The sequence below is a fragment of the Psammomys obesus genome, unplaced genomic scaffold, assembly GCF_907164565.1.
Source record: "Psammomys obesus unplaced genomic scaffold, mPsaObe1.curated_primary_1811, whole genome shotgun sequence".
NCBI lineage: Eukaryota > Metazoa > Chordata > Mammalia > Rodentia > Muridae > Psammomys > Psammomys obesus.
In genome coordinates, this window is record NW_026596046.1 from 33,018,268 (window position 1) to 33,040,402 (window position 22,135).

The 22,135-nt window shown below is 37.0% G+C and overlaps 1 protein-coding gene across 2 annotated transcripts in view; it reads right to left on the minus strand.

The window, feature by feature from the left end:
- Acer3 (alkaline ceramidase 3) overlaps nucleotides 1-22,135 on the minus strand; it is a 73,078-nt gene that overhangs the window by 44,994 nt on the left and 5,949 nt on the right. The window lies entirely within an intron of this gene.

The following is a 22,135-nucleotide window of genomic DNA, read 5'->3' on the forward strand; positions in this document are numbered from 1 at the left end:
TTCAATATAGTTAATAAGATAAATTATCAATTAATTGAAAACATAAAATTGAGATATTTTCTTAAATAATCAAGGATTGAAAAAGTATATTTGCAACATATCTTTTCTCTGGAACCAACTAGCTAATTTAATAAGCCAAAATAAGGACATTAATGATGAGAAAAGATAAGATAAAAATCTAAGAAACAGGGGCTGCAACACAGAAAAGTAAAAGTAAAGGACTGCTGTCAGAAACATCAGTCATGACACAGCTGCAGATAAAGGAGGAAAGCCAAAAACTGCAGGAAATCTCCATGAAAAAATAAGCAATTTGAAAGTCAAAAAGTTTGTCAGTTATTTGGTAGTAGTATTAGAAAATTTGTACTAGAGTTTAGTCAAATGTGTCTCAACTGAATATTAATATTAATGTTAATATTCAGTCTTCTGTTGAATATTAGGTTAACTCAATTACATGTAATATTGTAAAGAATGCCCATATACAGTTGGTCTTCCATATCTCTGAATTCTGTATTGGTGGATTCAACTCACCACATACTGGAAATATTTTTTAAGTGTGTATACTAAACAGATACTTTTTCTTGTCCATATTTCCTCAACAATAACGTATAGTAACTAGATAATACAATCTTATACAATATTTACATTGTGTTAGCTATTATAAGTAATCAGCAGATCTTGATGAATATTGAAGGATTTGTGCATATTATATGACAATATAATGCTATTTTACATAAAGGACAAGCATCTGCAGATGATATCTACTAGCAGTCAGAAGAAGGTATCAGGTCCCCTGGAACTAGAAGTACAGGAGGTTGTGAAGCACCATGTGGGTGCTGGGAATTGAACCCTGGCTCTCTCCAAGCGCTATGGTGCTCTTAACCTCTGAGCCAACTCTCCAGCCCTATGTTTTTAAAAAGCTGATTTTGGAGTTGGGAATTTAGCTCAGTGCATGCTTAGCAAGCACAACACTCCGGTTCAGTCCTCAGTCCCTGAGGTTAGGGTGGGAGCAATGAAGCAAAAGAAAATTAAAAAGTCGATAAAAAAGACATAAAAAATTGCTCTTTTAATGAGGAATTATATATATGATAGCCAATTTCGATTTAGTAAACAAAAATAATACACATGATTGCAGACTTAAAACATTTTTATTATTAAAAACTGCTATTAATCAGGTTCTAACCATCATTGGTAAGCCATGGAGCAATTTGAAGAGGAAATGTTGACAATAAAGAATTACTGAAGGGTCTAAGATGTACTACAGTTGGTTGCATTCTTGCCTATCATGCATGAAACACTAAATGCTAGGAATTGATTCCCAACATCCCACTAACAAGGCATGGTGGCACATGCCTCTAATTCCAGCACTCAGCATGAAGATAAGAAGTTTAAGATTAGACTCAACTACATAGTGAACTGAAGGCCAGCTTGGGCTACATGAGACTCAGTCTCAAAAAAAAAAAAAAAAACCAAACATTGGAGCCAGGTCACCTGGTATAATATACCTGTAATCCTAACACTTGGGAGGCAGAGGTAGAGGATCTCAAAATATCAAGGCCAGATTATTACTTAAAAGAAGAAATTAGAGTAGCTAGTTGTTAAGAAGTAAAGAGAACTTTGTAGAATAAAGGAAGAGTTGGTGTAAGGCCAGCAGAGCTACTATCCTTACCCACTGTTCTAGAGCAGCAAAAGAGGATTCTTCAGAGCTGAGATGCAGAACATCATCCATGGTTCACTGAACAGTAGAGAAGCTGCTGTGTGACCAGCCAGGGATATGTGAGACCCTGTTACACATACACACACACACACACACACACACACACACACACACACACACACACACCCTACCTTACCCAGAAATCTGCCTTCTAAGGTGACAGCAAAAGTTGACCACCTATTGGCTACTATGTGCTTTGGATTAAACTCAGGACCTGGGTACTGGAGAAGTTTCCTGCACTTGTAGGAGCTACAAGCTACTAATGTCAAGAAGTTGCCTAACCAGAACACCGACACTAAGAAAAGCCCTTCCTCCTTGCTGTGTATCTCTACTGCCCTCCACTGACAGAGTTTAACTTCTGCTAGTTGTCAAAGGAACAATTAAAGGTAGTATATAGAATGAGTACTGAATTGGAGCAAAGAACAGGCTCATAATTTGACCACTTGGTCCCCTGCTCTTGGAAAGCTCTAGAATGTGTAGGAGATGGGACTTAGCTAGTAAAAACAAGTCATCAAGGGCAAGCCCTTGAAGGTTATGCCTAACCCCTGGTTTCTGTCATGCACTCTGCTTCTTGGTCCACCAGGCTTTCATGCCTACCCTACAACGAGCTGAAACCAAAGTAAGTGTTCAAATTGTTTCTGTCATGTATTGTAGTCAAATGACTACAAAGAAACTAATTATATATATGGGAAGGAAGAAAGAATGGAAGAAAGGACAATATGAAATTAATAAGTTTAGAGGAGAACTCCGAATGAACATATACAAGCAAGATGTTTTGTTTTAGCATGACAGTAGGTGGAGCTACTATGTTCAGCAGGCTAAATGCCCAGTATCTGGCAAAATAGAACCCTGAGGTGACTAGATTCTATAATTTGGAATTTAGATGAACTTACAACTATATAACCAGCTCCCAGTGCTAAGGATCAAAATACAGAAGCATTAAAACCTAGTGAAACTGCAAAAAAACACCCACTGTGCTTTACTGATGCTTTGAAAAGCTCTCTAACAGCCAGCAAATGAGCTACGTGAAAGCTGTAAAGCTACCTGTAGCTTCCTCAAATTTCATTTTGCAAATATTTTCATGAAATGTCCAAATAATGCTAAAAATTCCTAGGACATCAGAGCTGAAAGAGAACAGAGAGATCTTGAAATTTAATCTCTCTATAGTAGTCAACATGCTGTTCTATGGTGGCAATTTATTAGCTAAACATCTTAGTTTGACAAGCTGTTAAGTTAAAAATATTCAAACAATTAAATATTAAGGAAATATGATCAGATGATGTCTCAGTTAGGGTTTTTATTGCTCTGACAAAACACAATGACAAAAAAAAGCAAGTTGAGGAGGGAAGGGTTTATTCAGCTTACACTTCCATATTGTTCATCACCAAAGGAAGTTAGGACGGAAACTCAAACAGGGCAGGAAACTGGAGGCAGGAGCTGATACAGAGGCCATGGAGGGGTGCTGCTTATTGGCTTGCTTCCCATGGCTTACTCAGCCTGCTCTCTTATAGAACACAGGACTACCAGTCACCCACAATAGGCTGTGCCTTCCCCCACTAATTAATTGAGAAAATGCCTAACAGCTGGATCTCGTGGAGGCAGTTCCTCAACTCAGGCTCCTTCTTCTCTGATGACTCTCACTTGTGTCAAATTGCCACACAAAACCAGCCAGTAGAGATGATACATATATGTGTGTGTATTCGGTCTCGGCATATCCAGTGTCTTCCGGGGAATGCATGGTGGTGCACACCTTTAATACCAACACTTGGGAGGCAGAAGCAGGTGCATCTCTGTGAGCCTGAGGCCAGCCTAATCTAGTACAGGACAGCCAGGGCTATGTAGAGAGGCCCTTTCTCAAAACAAAACAAAACAAAAGCAATTCCTTCTGGCCTCTAAGAATGCCTGCACTTATACACAAATCCATATAGGTACATAAACAAATACACAGAGTTAAAAATGAAAAAGTAAAACAAAAAATAAAAGCAAATCCACACCTTGACTTATGAAAAGTATTTTTCACAGTTCTAAATATTTTAAAGCCATATACTATAAAAATGAAATACACATTTTAAATTGCAATGGAAGCATATTTTTGGCTTTTGAAGAAACACAAGTAAGGAGATAAGAGAGGAGCCAAAGCTCCACATCAGTCATGACTGAGTAAAACTCTGACCTTATGATAAGATGGAGGTTACAGGGGAGGGAGACTCAGCAGAAAAGTACTGTATGTATCCAACTCTGCCTTAGAAAGGGCCAAGGTGAACACTAAACAACAAGAAAAGACTTTAAACAGATTATATGATCCAGAAGAACAGGGGAAGATGGTTTTCAACTCACTGGAGAAATATTTGTTGAATGAAAATATTAAGAATTATCCACAGGTCAAGAAGGAAAAATGTTTAAACCATGCTAAGCAATGAAGAGGCACACTGAAATGACAAGTTCTGAAAATGATTATTTTGATAATCCCAACTTCCTTGACATTTTAATTAAAACTTTTAGAGCCCAGCTCTAATTTACTGGTATTAGGTGAAGTTTTTTCCCAACAATCTTACAGAAAACCAGCTGCTCTTCTTATAGCACATAATGTTCTAACATTTTTTTATTTTTTTTAAGTTTTATTTATTTATTATGTATATAATGTTCTGTCTGCATGTAGACCTGATGCCAGAAGAGGGCTCCAGATCTCATTATAGATGATTAAGAGCCACCATGTGGTTGCTGGGAATTGAACTCATGACCTCTGGAAGAGTAGCCAGTGCTCTTAACCTCTGAGCCATCTCTCCAGTCCCATGTTCTAACCTCTTATCTAGCACTCAGCCCAAATTACCTTGTGTAGAGATCTCTTTTCACTATATGTCTTATTATCCAAGAGCAGTGGCCTTATAATCATTCACTCACTCAAATGGTAAAAGGTTCTAACTACAAGGTCATCTATTTGGCACAAAGAATAAGGGCACCTGTCCTGACTCCTAGCCTGCTGACATGAGTTCAATCCCTGGGACCCACACGATAGCAGGGAAGCATAACTCCTGTAAGTCGTCCTCCCCCTCCAAGCATATGTGACAATTCTGGCAGTAGAAGAACGTGCTTTCATTTCTTCCCCTCTAGCAGAGGCTGGTTCTGCCAGCTTCAGATAGCTTCTGCGATTGTGTGATGTCTGGGAACTTTTCGGAGAGGGTACAATACGAGGGCCCCAAGAGGCAGGGGGTGGGGGTGGAGGGTGTTGGTTGGTTGTTGTTTATGGTTTCTGGAGTAGCTGTTGTCAAAAAGAAAAAGAAAGAAAGGAAGGAAGAAGGAAGGAAGGAAGGAAGGAAGGAAGGAAGGAAGGAAGGAAGGAAGGAAGGAAGGGAGGAAGGGAGGAAATAAATTAGACTCACGGATCTCTCCCCTCTATCCTTTTTCTTTCCTATCTAATAGGGGTGAAAATAGGGGGATAAAGGGTGGAAAAGAGAAGAACCCACAAAGTAGCAAAGACCAGCTACATGCATGTAGTGGTGAGTGCATAAACACGTGCTTGTGTTACTTTCTGAAGAGATACGATAAAGCAGCGGTTCTCAACTTTTCTAAAGCTGTCCTGACCCTTTACTACAGTGGTAACCCACAACATAAAATCATTTCATGGCTACTCCATAACTGTAATTTTGCTACAGTTAGGAATCACAATGTAAACAGCTGATATGTGACCCTCAAAGGGGTCACTGCCCACAAGTTGAAAACCACTGCTAAAAAGGAACACAAAAACAAGATAGTCTACATGAAACTAGCATCAAATTTATGAAATAGTCCAGATACTTAAAAGCTAATAAATATTGGGGCCAGAAATGGTTCAGTGCTTAAAAACACTTGTTTCTCTTCCAGAGGACCTGGGTTCCATTTGCAGCACCCACATAGTGGCTCAAAACTGGTCTGTTACACCAGTTCAAAGGGGATGCAATGCCCTCTTCTGGCCTCCAAGAGCATAAGGCACACAAGTGGTACACAGATATGAATGCAGGCAAAACATTCATACACATAAAATAATGCCAATAAAAACTATAAATAAAATAAGCCTAATAAACATTATTTTAGATGTGTTCAATTACAATTAATGGAATAATTTTTTCTCCCAATTTTATTTGATGTAACAATTTCATACATCAACTCCAACATCATCATACTTTTTCACTCACTCTACATTTACTTATAATTAAGTGCATAAGGGGCTGGAGAGATGAGTCAATGGTTAAGAGCACTCACTGCTCTTCCCTAGGACCCAAGTTTGGCTCCCAGCACCCATAATGGGGGTTCATAACTAACTGCAACTCCACTCCAGAGGATCAGGTACTTTCTTCAGACCGCTTCTCTTCTGGATTCTCAGGCACCTACACTCATACTTGAATATGTACACAAAATTCAAAATAAAACTAAATCTTTTTAAAATGATGCATTTGAAGTTTAATTAATAAGATGGGACAATTTAATACTACTAAAATTTAACCAATGGCACCATTTATACTTTTATAATTTGTTTTCATTAAAGCTTTTACATTGGTATAAATAATTTCCTAAATTGCCTTAAAACATGTAATTTTTTTTAATTTGTTACGTTACTTATTTGTGTAGGTGAACAGAGGGCGCCTGAATGCCAAAGTGTGCATGTAAAAATTTGCAGGCAGAATTCAGTTTTCTCCTTCCACCATGTGGGTCCAAGATCACACGTGGGTTGTCAGGCTTAGCAACAGGAGCTTTTACTCACCCTCTGAACCATCCTGACAACCCCAAAAGTTTTAAAAATTATTGTATAGTAGTCACAAGAGGGAAAATATTTTCCTGACTCCTGTTATTCTTCAAGACTCTAAAAGGATTACTAAAGATTAGTAATCTAGGTTCCATAACTTAAAAATAAAATTATCATTGTCATCTTTAATGTGTAAAGATTTATTTTTAAATTATGTGTATGTATTTGGGTCTCCATGTGGGTATGTGTATATGGGTCTTGGTGTCTGTGAAAGCCAGAAGAGTCAGATACCTCTGCAGCTTGAGTTCCAGATGGTTGTGAGCCACCTAGTGAAGGATCTAGAAATGAAATTTGTGTCCTCCGCAAGAGCAGTACACCCTCTCATCTACTGAACCATCTCCCTAGCCCCCTACCACTGCTTTTTTAAAAAGAACTGCAGATTATCACTCTGTATGAGATATTACAGTTTGTATAATATATCTTTTGGCACATACACACTAACATGCACACAAATAAAATTATGTTAAAAGCTTCTTATTTGAAGTCGTTTAAAAATACTGTGAACATGTCTTGTTTCCTTGGGCTGCCATAACAAACTACCATAGTCTGGTGTCTTTACCATTTATTGAAAAGGCTAGAAACCTTAAATCAAGGTATCATCGGAATTGTTTCCTTGTATAGGCACTAAGAAAAAACTGTCCCCATTTTCCTCAGTGGCTGCTGGCATTTCTTGGTACTCTCTGGTTTGTAGATACATTATTCCAATCTGCCTCCATTTTAGCCTGCTTTCTTCTATGTTACTGTGATTTCTTCTTCTTACAAAGATATCAGTCATTGAATTTAAAACACCCTAGTTCTGGTATAATCTAATCCCAAGATTTTTAATCATATCCCCAAAGACTATATTCAGATCAGGTCACACTCTGAGGGGCCAAATGGACATGAACTTCAAGTGAACATTATTTAATCACCACAGTATCATTGAACATACTTTTTTGTTGTTTTGTTGTACTTGGAGACAGGGTTTTTCTGTGTAACAGAGCCCTTGCTGTCCTGGACTTTGTATACCAGGCTGGTCTCGAACTCAAAAAGATCCATCTGCCTCTGCCTTCCAATGTGCTGGGATTAAAGGCATGCGCCACCACACCTGGCTCCATTGGACATACTTTCAAAAGAAAAACATAAAATTTTAAAGTAGCAATTCTTTTCAAACTAAACTGTTTTTAAACTAAAGAATAACATTCACAGTTCACCAAAAAGTAAAACAAGGATATTTTCCTTGAGAATTCCTTAATTGCTTTATATGATATAGTAAACATAATTTAGAACATATTTCTTTTGAAATTTATTTTATGTGTATGAGTGTTTTGTCTATGTGTATGAATGTTTTGCCTGTTGTATACATATAGCACATAATGCAGTGTCCAAAGATTCCAGAAGAGGGAGCTTGTCCCCCAAAACAGGAGTTACATACGGTTATGAGCTGCCATGTGGGTTGCTGGGAACTGAATCATGATCCTCTGCAATAGCAGCAAATGCTTTTTAAGTGCTAAGCCATCTCTCCAGCCCTTCGAATATATATATATTTAATCTGTGTATGTTCTAACCTACAGGATGAATTGCTGAGTAGAATCTCCTTCCAGATACTACCTAGAATTTCTTTTTAAGAGATGCTCCCTATGTGTAATGGCTGCAAGCTATAGAGCTTCCAGATTTCTACATTCTCCTGGCCAGTTCTCACACCAAACCAAGATTCTTTGTTGTGAAAATTAGAATCAGATGCAATAAACACAGCACTCTCTTGGATATTTATATTATAGGAAGGTATTATAGTTAAAGTTTAGGAATCCATATTTAGACCAAATATACTGTAAAATCAGAAAAATACCTGATGAAACACCATATGATAGCAGAGGTTGAAGAAAGCATGCTTAGTAACTATAAATGAACTGACACTGGGAGTCCCTACCTGAAGTTCTGGTTTAGATTCTGGGTTTGGAATCCAAGAAGACCCTGATCAGCTAGGTAGGTGAGGTGGCAGATAGAGAGGTTAGTGGATAAACTGGTTTCAGGTAAAACTGAATTTCTGTAGTTTTTTAAAAGAGTTATACTCCTAACTCTTGAGTGTACATTTGTTTAATCTTTGTCATGAAATTATCATTAAGTAAAATTTACATAAAGAACTGCTACATACTGAAGTATGTAGTCATCAGATTCACAAGGCTGTTCTCTAGGCAAAGCACTCATAAGACTTTTAAAATATGAGTTTACCTTTTTTCATGAACAATGATCAGATCAATGATACAGACATGGGGGTCTATGTTTGAACTAACCATAAGACTACAACTTATCAGGTTTTAGTATAGTATCAAAGAGCATCCACAGTTATTGAGAAAGGCTACCAACCACCTGTGTTTAAAACCTAGTATTTTTATAGACTTAAACCAAAACAGTATTACAGATTAAATGCAAAGTAAAAGGGAGAACCCAGCTGACTTTTACTAAGCCTAATGCTAGAGACTTCTAAAATATATAAGAAATTTCATTCTTATTTCTAAATTTAATTATTATTGTGTCACAATGTGCAGGAAGTGTGTGGAAGGCACCTGGGCCACAGTCTGCCTGTGGAGGTCAGAACTTTGTGAAGTCAGTCAGGTCTTTCTTTTCACCTAACAGGTTTCAGGGATTCAACTTAGGTAGTCAAATTCACAAGGCAAGCACCTTAGCCCAATGAGCCATTTCACCGACCCTCTGAATAATTTTTAAGAGCAGGAAGAGATCCTACGAGCATAAAGTTTGAGAAGAACCAGATACAGCACTAGATGAACACACTCCCACAGTCTGGCAGATCTTTCAGTGTTGGCCAGGATTGGGAGTGGGAGAGTCTCTCTTAGTTAAAGTTCCCATAATGTACTTCTGTCTAAAAGAGTTGCACTGGAAATGTAGATCAGTGACAGAAACCTGCCGAGCATGTGGTGGTCATGGATTCAATCCTTAGCATTTGAAAGAAAAAAATTCAGTTGCAGCAGTAGAAAGAAAATCTATATGCAGAGGATTCTAGAAGTCTTTTGTGGGTCATTAATCATGACAGAGGAGGACAAAAGACAACAACAAAAAATAAGTCATGAAAGCCCCTAGTGTAGCTCTGGATACTTCAGCTTTTAGATGACAATAAAAATCCAATAGACGATTCAAGCGTAAAAAAATGTTCCAAGAATTCAAACACTTGAAAACAATCATCTTTTGCAAAGTCCCTTTCATTCCCTAGCAACAAAGAAGCTTTCTTATACTAACTATCAGAAATTTAAAGGAGCAGAATTAAAAATCAGTGGTAGAAAAAGGGTTCACAAATGGTTCCAGATACAAGAACTTTTTATATTATACAACTCCAGGGTTTTTCCATATCTCGGTTGTTTAGTGATATGAAAAAATGCAAATAAAAAGATGAACATGAGCCAAAACCATGATCATGTTTTCAGTACTTACAATTTAATTTCATTTTATTAGCTGTACAGTACTTTAGTATAAGGCTACATCATATTTTGTTTATACAATCTTTTAAGCAACCAACATTTAACTTGTTTCCAATTTTTACTACAACGGTCAATGGCACAATCAACAAAGTAGACACACACACAAAGTATTTTTAAAAAATCTTATGGAAGACTTCAAACACATGCAATCGTTTTCACTTTTTCTACCTATGAGTGCTTCAACATAAAAATTTAAGGAGCATTAACCAAACCAAGTATCAGCTGTTACAAATGAGGGGACAAAGGCCCCATATCAGCTGGCTTTCCTGAATTTATACGGGAAGCATAAAAGCCATCCCCAACTAGTGCCCTGACTAAATGCCCCTTTTCTTAACCCTTTTTTACTTTTCTTCCTGTCATGTTTTGTTGCAATTTCAGAACACTAGACGCTGGACAACTTATTTACCTCAATGTTCTAGAGGTAAATTCAATCTTGACAAGGACTTCATGCTGCATCATAAGTTGGCTGATGAAGGAGGAGTGGTGTACACAATAGTAAGGCAGATGTCAGGCTCCGTCTTAAGATAAACGATCAGTGTGAGGAGCACCCATAACCTAATTACTTCCAAAAAGTCTCAATTCACGACAATGCTACATTGAGAATTAAATTTCAATATGAGTTTTAGTGGGCATAAAATATATTTAAACCATACCATTCTCATTGTTTTCTTGGTCCCACATTCTACTAAATTTATGTTCTTCACTGTTGACCCTAAACAAAAATACAAAGTCCTATTCACTATCTGGCAGTGTTTTTCACTGGTGACAGAGAATTTGGGTATAGATATAGAAATCAGAACTACAGTTGAAGCAATTAGGAAGTTATAAAAAATTAATTAAAAGAGGGCAGCAGACACAGATCAGTGGTAGAACACTTGTATGGCATGCATAAAGTACAAAGTTTAAGCCCAACACAAATGCAACACACACAATAAGACAGATTGGAAAGTCCAGATATATACCCAAGTAGATTGAAAACGTAGTATAAAATAACGTTGGGTTTGTTTTTTTTGTTTGTTTTTTTTTTTTTCAAATTGTTGGAAGAAACATTTAGCAAATGGTAAAAGGTAACCGGACTAAAATCATCTTGAGAAAAATTAAGCTCAATCCTTTTTCCATATCATATACTAGGATATTCAAATATAGTTTTGAATATGTAAGAGCACTAGGACATAAATCTTAAAAACAGTACATACTACATGAGTAGCAACACTGAGCTACTCATATATAGCCCACTGAGCTACTACCATATAGCCCACTGAGAATTTCAACCTTGAGCTCTCCACTGGTTCAATTCAGAGATAAGTAAACCTGTGTACAAATTAGGGTCCTTTGATATCTTCCATCACTTCAATGTCTACCTGACCTTCCTCTTGCTATGCCCTCTCATATTCCATTAAATAAAACTTGATGATGAATATGGTTCATGAAGATGAATGAGTCCTTTCAGATACTCAAGCTTGTAAAATCTTTATAGTAATATTTTCCATAATTTTCACAAATATTAAAGTAGGCCATGTAGCCTGCTCATATTTTTATAAAACAAAAAGTGTCTACATCTTATACTGTTTCCTGGCTTATAATAAATACATTCACAACCACTGATATTCACTTCCCAAAGCAATCCTATAAGTGGATAAATGTATGAGAGTACTCATTTACCACTGAAGAAAAAAAATGTCTTGTCCATAGTTGTTCAACTAATGAAAACACAGAAGTAGATTCAAAGTTAGGACTAAGCTTAATAATTGTACTATGCTGCTTCCAAAATCTGAAACAATTTCATACCTATTATATCACCACAATAACTGAGGATTTAAGGTAATATCTCCTATGCTAATGAGCCTATCTATAAATATAGATAAAATTATCTCTTTACCAATAAGGGGGTAGTTTTAACAGCAATATACAATGTTGATGCTAAGAGAGTAAACATCTCCATCCCTTCACTCTATAATATATGAACACCTATTACAGAGTTTAAGCATTGTGCTGAGTAAAGCTTTTAGCAAAACAAACATTTTTTAAAAGAAAATAAGTTTTCAATTCATAAGCAAAAAGGAAGATAATTTGAATTTGATAGTGAAGACTTTAAAAAAAAACTAAACAGGGTCTCACTATATAGATCAGGGGCTAGTCTGGAACTCACAAAGATCCACCCGTGCCTTTGCCTCCAGGATGCACAAACATATCCTGAATTTATAGCAAAATGTTAAGCCATTAACCAACATTTATATGCTACTTTAGAGTTTTGGGAAGTAATTCCTTATCTAAACCTATAATATATTGATAAGCAAAAATTAAGCAATTTGTCTTATATAAAAGATCTCAGCCAGGCAGTGGTGTACCCACTATACCATCCCTATCCCTTCTAATCCCTCAACACTAGCTAGGAGAAAAAGAGGGGAAAGGGGGTGTTGATATCATCAGACTACTTCTGCTCATTAGGGGCATCGAGTTCCTTGGGGCATGTTGTCAGAATATCTCCAACCAGCAACCAGCAATCCAGTAATTAACAACAGCAGCAGGAACAAACAGCAATCAGTAACAGCAGGGGCAGCAGCAGTAGTATGGGAAGCACCAGTCGCCCCTTCAGAGTGCCTCTCTTGGGGCTCTGGCATTTATGTCTCCTCTGAAGAGTCCCCAGAATTCCAAATGTAAACTAGCCTTGGCTGGCAAAAAGCTGCCTCTACTAGAGCACGAGGCAAATCAGTCAGCTGCTTTGGGCAATCTAAAGCAACCCTATATCCCCTACTTGGGATTAAAACAAAAACATATTCACATAACATTTCTATGTTTAAAAACAAAACAAACAAAATTCTCACAGTGGTGGCACATGCCTTTAATCCCAGCACTTGGGAGGCAAAAGTAAGTGAATTTCTGAGTTCAAGGCCAGCCTAGTCTACAGAGCTAGTTCCAGGATGGCCAGGGCTACAACACAGAAACCCTGTCTTAAAAACCAAACAATCTCAAGGAAATGTCAGGATTCACACACAAGGATACCAATTACAAAATTTTTATTCTCAGGGCTGGAGAAATGGCTCAGTGGTTAAGAAACTGTGCTGCTCTTGCATAGGACCTGAATTTGGTTCCCAATGCTATGTGAGGTGGACCACCTCTAACTCCAGCTCCAGGAAATCCACTGCCCTCTTCTGACCTCTGACAGCCACTTTACTCATGTATACAAACAAATTATATACATAATGTTTTTAATCTTAAAATATCTATTCTAATTCTACTTTAATGAACTGTTTTTTCTTATGTTGTTGTGGATTGTGTGTGTGTGTTAAATAATAATAGCTGTTAAATAATTTAGAAAATAAAAAATTCAGTAAGCCTTTGCTTATTTTATTTAAAAAAAAAAAAGCTTTTTTGTTTGTTTTTTGTTATTTTCAAGACAGTGTTTCTTTGTGTAGCCTTGGTTGTCCTGGACTTGCTTTCTAGAGCAGGCAGTCTTCAAACTCACAGAGATCCACCTGCCTCTTCTCTTCTTCCCTGAGTGCTGGGATTACAAGTGTGTGCCAATGTGCCCAGCTTTAAAACAAAACAAAAAAAACTATTGACTTAGCATTTTAAAGTAAAATAAGTTACTTAAATGTAGTAAAGATTTTAAAAATTAGTAAAGATTTTATTCTCTTCATTATTGATGACTATAAGTTTGTATTATAAATGTATCTGATTAAGTATCATTACCCTTCTAGCTATATTCAATGTATTTCAAACATTTTTGAAGTTATACACCAAATAAAAGAATTCTTATTAGTCAGCTTCCTTGTGAATATGAATAACAAAACCAAATAGTTAGATTTAGATACATTTACACAGGAAATAAGTTGTGGAATTCCTTTGAAAATATACAACTTCTTGCTTATGTGTAGCAATACTTAGCATGAGCAGCTAAGTATTCATTTTCAAAGAGCAAAAAGTAAAAAAAAAAAAAAAAAGGATTATGAATTTACTTAACTAAGCTCTTTAAAGGTGTTTAATTTAAATCTAATTCCTAAGTAGTGGGGGAAAACCCTAACAATTATAAATTTAAATTTATTTATTTATTTTAATTCTAAAATCCCCCAAATGAACTTGGGCTATTTCTATCAGAATTTCTGGACCAAGTTTCACTGGAAGAAGATATTTTTTTCTTCTAAGGTATTCATTCATTGACCAAGTGTGAGCTTAAGGTTTGGGGTGTACAGAAAGACTACTGCTTGATAGAAAACCAAAGAAAACAGAATAGGCCAGCCAAGTCGAGTGAACCATGGTATGGAACAGGTTTCTCTGGGATCCAACTAAAGAAACAGTATTACCAAACTCATACATAATAAATATTTTCTTGGTCTTCTCATTAAGTTACAATCTAAATACTGCATTTTACAGTTTACTTAAAATAAACAGAATTAAATTGAACAAAATGCAAGTTAAAGAAAAGCAAAGGAAACAGTTTTGATATTTTTGGAATCACAATAGTAACTGATTTATATGACATCCTTTGATACATAAAATGCCATCTGTGGGTTGGGTGTTATTATTCTTATTTTATTTACCAAAGAACTTGATCTCCAGAGAAAGTATATAAGTTGCTCCTGTAGTAGAAGTTTTGGTTGTGTTGTGTGGATATGTTTTTATTGTAGTCCCAAGTATAGGATGGGTGAATGCTTTGTCCATAGCTGGTAAACAGCCTTGTGAGAGTCACGTGATCCCTGTCAACAGGAAACTGCCTTGTGCAGGGGGCATGGGTTTTGCCAGCTGCACATCCTGGTTCTACTCTGAGAAGGTATAAATAGGAGCCCATAGACTGAGGTCACTCTGAACCACAAGGCTTTGCATTGCTTAGCTATACTTCACATCTCATGCTTCGAATCACTACGCTTGGCTTTGTTTTGAGAAGGTTTTAAAGAGAAATGCTCCAGAGATCACTTCCAGTAGGCTGCTGCTGATTTTTTGTGATGTTTTTGCTAAACCGTGTCCTTGCTCCTGATTAATGCAGCTGCCAGTGTTTGCCACTGGTTACTGCTGTTGTTAACTGTTTGACTGGACTGCTGGTATCCTTAAAAAAATCGCCCCAAGAAACCACGTCCAAAGAGGTCTACATTCCCCATCCTTATTGACCTTTCTCTCCTACTGAAGGTCAATGGGTTGCAAGGGAGGTAGAGGTGTTTACGAACCCTAAATAAAATAGGTTTTTGAAAAATCAAACCCTACATGCTCCATGTTGTATAGCTGTTAGAACGGAATATCTGGACTTAACCTCATGTCAAAGACAACAAGCTATGTTCCTCCTATCATACGAGATTGGGGAAAAAGGAGAAATCAAATACAGATGAAAAATACAAGTGTTAATCTCTACTAATAATTCTAAAGGGAGAGCAAACTATATGTATATATATAATCCTGAACTTATCTAAACTTCTAAAATGTATTTATTTGTATGCTTTATCATTAGAGAAATACTACTGTTGAAGAATTCTTCATTGCTGTGAAGAATCATTTATTGGGTCTAGAGAAATGACTCAACGGTTAAGAGCACTTGTTGCCCTTGAAGAAGACCCAGGTTTGGTTCCCAGCACCTACATGGTGGTTCACAACCATTTATAACTCCAGTTCTGGGCGATATTATACCTTCTTTTGACCTCCACGGTCATCAAGTACACATGTGGTGTACAGACATACATGCAGGCCACACACACAGAAATTTTTTTTAAAAAAATCAGTTGTATAATATTGCAAAGTGTAAGAATCAGCAAAACGGGCTGGAGTTATGGCTCAGCTGTTAAAAACACTGGCTACTTTTGAAGAGGACCTAATTTTGATTCCCAGCACCCACACTGAGCAGCTCACAATTGCCTGTAATTCAGGGGATATCTTCTGGCCTCCACAGGCTCCAGGACTCAAGTGGCATAAATTCACACTAACACACACACATACACACACGGGGAAAAAAAAATCTTTGAAAAAAAAAGCATCAGCAAAAAAATAAGTAAAGAATCACACAAAGATGAATAAAAGGTAACAATAAAAAACAAGTACAAAAGAAAAATTATCACCAACATTGAGACAAATGTGGAAAAAATTTAATCCTCTAGAAATGAAAACTTTTTAAAAAACTAAAATAAACTTTAAATTTAGGAGAAAAATCAAAATAAGGCTGAATTAAGTAGAGGGGTATGGGCAGGATAAGGTAGGACACACTAGAAAAGACCATGTGAACAGATACATGAAGCAATGAAGCTGTGCTTTGTTCAAAATGGAACGACAGTACCACATAAAGTACAAGTGTTTACACAGCGGAGGTCACATTAGAAGTAAACGAAGGCAGATTATGTTAAACATCCCAACACTACATTCCTATTATGCTGATCCTGCTTCAATGGTTATTTTTTAAGCTCAGGAACAATTTCATTAGGGTTTAAAATAAAAGCCCTGAGAACAGGGAACCTGTAAACCTCAGAAGCTGCCCAGAGAAGACGATTGGAGGAAAGAGGGAAAATAAAACCATGCTGTTTAAGTTGGCATGAAGGTGAGACACATGACAGAAAGGAAGGAGCCCAAATGTTGGGAAAGCCAAAGTGTTAAAGAAAGCGTGTTTAGAAAAAGATAAAAGAAGGGAAAGAGCTATGCTTTTCTGAATAACTTAGAAAAACGGGCAAAGCTGTGACTCAGTGTGCTACCTGGATGACCTTCCTACCTCATGCATCTACCCACACATTAACATGCAACAAAACTGCTAGTTTTAAGCAGGGCACGTTGGCACACACCTGTGACCCTAGCACTCAGAGGGGCAGAGGTGGGCAGATCTCTGTGAGTTAGAAGCCAGCCTAGTCTATAAAGCGAGTCCAGGACAGCCAAGGCTACACAGAGAAACCCTGTCTTGAAAAACAAAAAACCAAAAAAGACAAAAAACAAAAAACAAAACAAACAAACAAAAAAAAACTACCTGCTAGTTTTAAAAACATAGAAGTTCTTGGCCAAGAGAAAACAAGTAGCTATTTAGCAATATGTAAACAGTCCTAAAATCCTTGCACTTCACATACATAAACATGTTGGAAATTTTCAATAAAAATATTTTTTTTTTTGTTTTTGTTCCCAAGACAGGGTATCACTATGTAATCTAGATAGCCCTGTCCAATGCCTTCCGTAGCCCAGGCTGGTCTCAAACTCACAGAGGTCCACCTGATTCTGCCTACCCAATGCTGGGATTAAAGGTATGTGCCAACACCAGGCTTAATAAATATATTCTTAAACACACAGTTTAACTCTAACAATATTAAAACTCAGGATCCTTCTGAGGAATGTGGCACAAAAGGAAATTAAAAAACAATATGGTAACCAGGTTATGATTGCCCCAAAAGAATAAGGAAAAGGGCATGAATTGCCTGTTTTGGTACCATAGTAGAGTGAGATGCAATGCAGACACTGGATTAGGATTGAGGTCTTGAACAATTTCAGGAATGAGCACCAGGTCTGTGACTCCGTGACATACTTAAAGGGCTACCTACTCACAACTACATGAAATAAAAGAGTAACCATTCACTAGCATAGAAAAGCAAGAGAGTTGATTCATAATGACCTTGTTACAGGTAAAAGAAACAAATAAAAACACGATGGAAACAATAATTATTTCACTAGGGAATATAAAAACAATGTGTATAGCAGGGCCTGGGGTCTAGGCTTGTAAACCCAACTAGTTGGGCAACTAAGACAGGAGAGTAGAAAATTCAAGACCTACCTAGGTGACAAAGTGAGTTCAAGGCTAGCCTGGGCAACTTAGTGAGGGAGACTGTATGTTAAGAACTAAAAAGAAAAAAAAAGGCTGGGGTGTAGTTCACTGATAGAAAATTTACCTAGCATATACTCTAGGACAGCTATGAACTTAACCCAACAAAAATACCTTAAACTTATTTAAAATATTATAAAGGTTTAAAAATTACTATTGTGTGGTATGTGATGAAGGAAGGGGTGTGTGTGAATGCCACAACATATGTGTGGAGGCCAGAGGACAACTCTGCGAAGTCAGGTCTCTTCTTCCATATTTATGTAGTTTCAGGGAAAAACTCAGGTTGCCAAGCTTGTGCTGTAAGCACTTTACCTAATGAGCCATCATACAAGTCCCTTACATAGCATTTTGTTTTGCTTTGTTTTGTTTTGTTTCATTGTTGTTCATTTGTTCTGGGGTTTTTTGTAAGTTATTTGGATGCCACATCTTGTAATAATGTCAAAAGGCCTAACATGCCTAAGAGAGCAACCTCTAACGCAATAATAGAGAACCAGAGAAGCTGTTAGGCCAGACAAAATATCTGATGTATAAACACGTAGCTAAATTAATTCCAAAGACAACAGGAAAAGAATGGAGGAACAAAAGCAAAGAACAAATGCAAAAGACAGTAAAAAAAATACTAATAATGTCATTATTACCTATAAACAGACCATATATGCCGATGAAAAGGCAGAGATTTAAGCCAGGTGAGTCATGCTTATAATCCCAGTATACAGGAGGATGAGACAAGAAGATCCTCAGTTCAAAGCCATCCTGAACTATAAAGTACAATGCTGTCTCAAAAACTAAGGAGAAATTGTTAAAATGACAAAAATGAATATGAGTCAATTATAAATCCTACAGAAAAAGTTCTTTAAATGTAAAAATATACAGATAGGTCAAAAATTAAAAGGTAGGAAAGAAGAGCCATGCCAACATGAACTATAAAGAGTTGGGTGATTGATTACAGGAGCACTAAAGAAAACAGACCTCATGACTTAGTTATTACCAGAGGAAAGAATTGACACTTCATAGAGGTAAAGGGTCAATAGTTTAAGCTAATCAATGTGTATAGTCAATGCTAATATCAAAATTTTACTATGTCTAATTCTGTAGTTCTGCTTTGCCCTTTTAACTTTACCTAGTACTACTGTTAAAAGCAGTCTGTTGTGAGAAATTACAGAACATGTCTAAGACCTAAGAGTTCACATCTAGGATGAGTCAGTGACTGTTCCCAGCTCTGCAAACAAATTATTTCAACTTTAAGCTGCTTACTCACTTTCAGTGGGTGAAATCCCTCTTTTGATTATTATGCATACATTATAGAGATCAAAAGGATGCTTATAAAATTCTAGGAAGACAAAACAGCTTACAAACAAGTGTTACACTTTGCTCTTATTTTTTAGTCTCATCTTCTAAGACTTAAAAAAGTATGGTATCATTTTACACAATAGGAAATTAAAATTACTCAAAACTCAACTTCAAACACTATTTTCAGTTACATATTGCTAAATAGCCAATCCAAAGTTCAAAATTTCAAAAGACAATTTATTATCATCTCTCATAGAACAATATGGACCATGAAAGAGACAGATCTATAATGCATATGTAAATAGCCAGTTTTCAAAAAGAGCAGTGTGCATGAGAGGGAGAGTAGTGAAAAAAGACAGAGCTAAGAATAAACAAGCCAGATAGCATGACATGCAAGCATGCACTCACAACAACAGTTAAAGTGAAAATAACTGAAGCAAAATACTGACAATGATGTGGACCAGATGCTTTATGTGTAAATCAGGCATGGTGGCACATGCCTATATTCCCAGTAGTCAGGAGGGCCAGTGTGGGCTGCAAAGGTCAGCCTGGGCTACATAGCCAGACTCTGTCTAAAAAAACAAAACAAAACAAAACAAAACAAAAAGCAAAAATAAAAAAAAACTAGAGCCGAGCAGTGGTGGTACGTGCCTTTAAGCCCAGGCAGAGGTGGGTGGATCTCTTGAGTTCCAGGCCAGCCTGATCTACAGAGTGAGTTCTAAGGACAGCCAGGGTTACATAGAAAAACTCTGTCTCGAAAAACAAACCAACAACAACTATCAGTGTAAAATAAAGAAAATTCTGGTAGTTTCTAATGCAACAAAATATATATTTACTTTATGTCCTAAATATTCTAATTCTAAGGACTTACCTACAAAAATAATAAAAAGATTCATCTATTAGGCAGGTGTGGTGACACAGCCTAAAACTCTAGTGCTTAGGAGGCTCAGAAGGAAGACTGCTACAATTTCAAGGTTAGTGAGGGCTAAATAGGAGGTACCATGACAAAATAATAAATAAATAGAAAATGATAAAGTAACAAAAAATGCATATATCCACAAAAAGACTTGTTCAAGAATGTTCATAGCAGTTCTGTTGATAATCATCAAAATCCAAAAACAGTCAGACGGCCACCCCAGCAGAAAAACGGGTCTGTATTTCATTTATAGTAAACTACCAATATACAGCAACACAGATGAATCTCAAAAACATTCTGCTGGGCAAAAGACGTGTTACATCAAACAGGAAATACTAGATGATTCATTCTACTTATACGCGGTTCCAAAACAAGCAAATCTACTTTATGGGAGGGAAAAATCAGAACAATGGTTGCACTGGAGAGGAAGGAGGAGGTTACTATTAACTCAGAAAGGATGTAAGGTTCATGGCAAGCAAAGCTCCCTATCTTTCTCTTCCTCTCCTCCAACACTTGCTAGAGAAAATATAAAGCCTCTAGGGCTTCAGGCATGCTAAGCATTCACTGTGCTAGAGCGCTACATCCCTAACCCAAAACTGTATATCCTGAGCGGGGTTCTGTTATACAGAAGTATTGATTTCTCAGCAAATATAAGTTTAATATTTATGCAATCCATTGAATGAAGACTTTATAACATAAAAATTGAGCTTTATATAATGCAACACATGTGAAAGTTTTTAAGGGAAGTGTACAGTTTTCTGTAATTTTGAAATATGTCAAAAAATAAAATGATAGGCAGAGAGGAGAATAGATATGTTATAAAACAGGTACAATAAAATGATAAAGTAGAGCATAGGTAAATGAACATGTACTTCAGCATTCTTCCAAGTTTGTTGTATGTTTGAAATTTTCACTTAAAAAAACATTAAGTTGAAGGTCTGGAAAGATAGTTCAGTGGTTAAGGGTAATACTGGCTGCTCTTCCAGAAGACCCAAGCTCACTTCCCAGCACCCACAGTGGCTGGCAACGCTGTAACTCCAGCTGTAGATGTCCTCTTCTGGCCTCCTTGCACATTAAGTATGCAAGCGATACACAGACACACGTGCAGGTAAGACACATAAAATAAACAAGCTAGAACAACCACGATGTAAAGTCCTTATCTCACATGCCTGAGATCCTGGGCTTTTCAAATTTGAGGGACGTTTTATAGAAAAGAAAATGATACACAGAATAAAGTCACGAGCACAAGTCTGAACGGGAGCAAAGTTCCAAAGTCTGATATACTGGCCTTTCTACTATCCTGTTGCTTTTCTCCATAGTGAAAGTCCCAGGGTTTTCTTGTCATCATCACTGTTCTTATTGTCTCCTTCTGGCTCTGTCATTTTGTCAAGTTCTAAATATGTCTGTAGTCCAAGACAAAATTGTAAACTTACTGAAAACATTTGAGGGTTTTTTTTGGAGTTTGTGGTTTTTTTTTTTAAACTCAACTGTGTGTTTCTCAAGAATAAATTTTGTATATGGACAGTGCAGTGTTGGTGTGTTGCAGTGTCAAAAGTTAATCACATCTACCGTAGTCTTTATAAATGCTTCAGGTTTTTAGTTAAGTATTTCATTCTGTTCCAATGTGCCCATAAATATATTTCACCACAACACCCAAAACCATTTTCTTTCAGTCTATGAGTTGGATTTATTAAACCTAAATCTTTTTGTACCTAAAGTTGATCTTTCATTTGTCCTTTCTTCAGCTGGCTTATGGTGCTTTTGAGCTCTAAGTTGAATGAAATGTTGCCTGTCTGCTTTTCCTTAGGTAAAGACTCCTCTTGGGGCATGCAAAATATCTCAGTGGGTAAAGGAACCTGCCATCAAGTCTGAGGAACTAAGTTCGATCTTCATGACCAGGTGGTCGAAACAGAATTGACTCTTGCAAGGTGTCCTTTGATAGCCACATGCTCATGCACACATATGCCAGGGAGGAAGGAAGGGGGGGGGAGGCAGGGAGGAAGGGCAGGGAGGGAGGGAGGGAAGGAGGGAGGGCAGGGAGGGAAGGAGGTAGGGGACGGAGGGAGGGAAGGAGAGAGGGAGGGAGGAAAGGAAGAAAGGAAGGAAGGAAGGAAGGAAGGAAGGAAGGAAGGAAGGAAGGAAGGAAGAAAGAAAGAAAGAAAGAAAGAAAGAAAGAAAGAAAGAAAGAAAG